Source organism: Silene latifolia, chromosome 1, assembly GCF_048544455.1.
Source record: "Silene latifolia isolate original U9 population chromosome 1, ASM4854445v1, whole genome shotgun sequence".
Classification (NCBI taxonomy): domain Eukaryota; kingdom Viridiplantae; phylum Streptophyta; class Magnoliopsida; order Caryophyllales; family Caryophyllaceae; genus Silene; species Silene latifolia.
In genome coordinates, this window is record NC_133526.1 from 86727843 (window position 1) to 86728694 (window position 852).

General features: G+C 47.5%; 1 non-coding gene across 1 annotated transcript; it reads left to right on the forward strand.

Annotated features, from left to right (window-relative positions):
- The first annotated feature begins 356 nt into the window (after positions 1-356).
- LOC141621883 (small nucleolar RNA R71) lies at positions 357-463 on the forward strand. Its single transcript, XR_012532759.1, has one exon. It is a non-coding gene; the product is annotated as a small nucleolar RNA R71 (small nucleolar RNA).
- The last annotated feature ends 389 nt before the right edge of the window (positions 464-852 follow it).

Here is an 852-nt window from a genome sequence, read left to right on the forward strand (position 1 = left end):
TAGGACAATTGTCTGAAACATGTCCCTCAGCTCCACATCTTTTACAGACGAAAGGACCGTCTGAAATAGAATTGACATGGTAAATCCCTCCTTTGGAAGCTCCTCCCAACTTGTACTTATCAAATCTCGCTGTGAGAGCTTCTAATGCCGCTACAGAAGGAGATTCAGCAGCTCTCCTTTAATTTCCCCTAGAATTCCCGTACTCAACTTTGTGGGTGGCCAAGTCATCTATGATCTTCCACCCCTTGGTCTCCCCTGTATTCTCCTGGAATCTGCCATTAGCTGTCGCATCCAGGATAGCCCTTTGATCGTCATAGAGCCCATTGTAGAACTGATTGCACAGGCTCCACTTCTCAAACCCATGATGCGGAATGGTTCGCACTAGCTTCTTGAAACGGACCCATGCCTCATGAAAGTTCTCATCGGGACCCTGTTTAAAGCTCGTGATCTGAGCTCTAATGGCATTGGTCTTCGAGGCAGAAAAGTACTTCTTGTAAAATGCCAAGGCCAACGAATTCCAGTCAGTTATCCCACTGGCAGCTCGATCCAGGTCTCTATACCACTCCCTTGCAGCATCACGAAGTGAGAATATAAACATGGTCTCCTTTATCTGGTCCTGGGTCACACCGATCGGCGGGGGTATAGAGCAGCAATAATCGATAAATGTCTCCATGTGCTTAGCTGCATCTTCATTCGCAGCTCCCTCAAACTGGTTTCTCTCAACCAAGTTGATATAGGACGGCTTCGGCTCGAATTTTCGGTCCGTCCCAGGTAAAGTAAATCCCTTATAGAGATTCGCGGTCCGTTGTCGGCTCGAGTGATCGGCAATAGTTGCTTCTTGACCATTTCTAG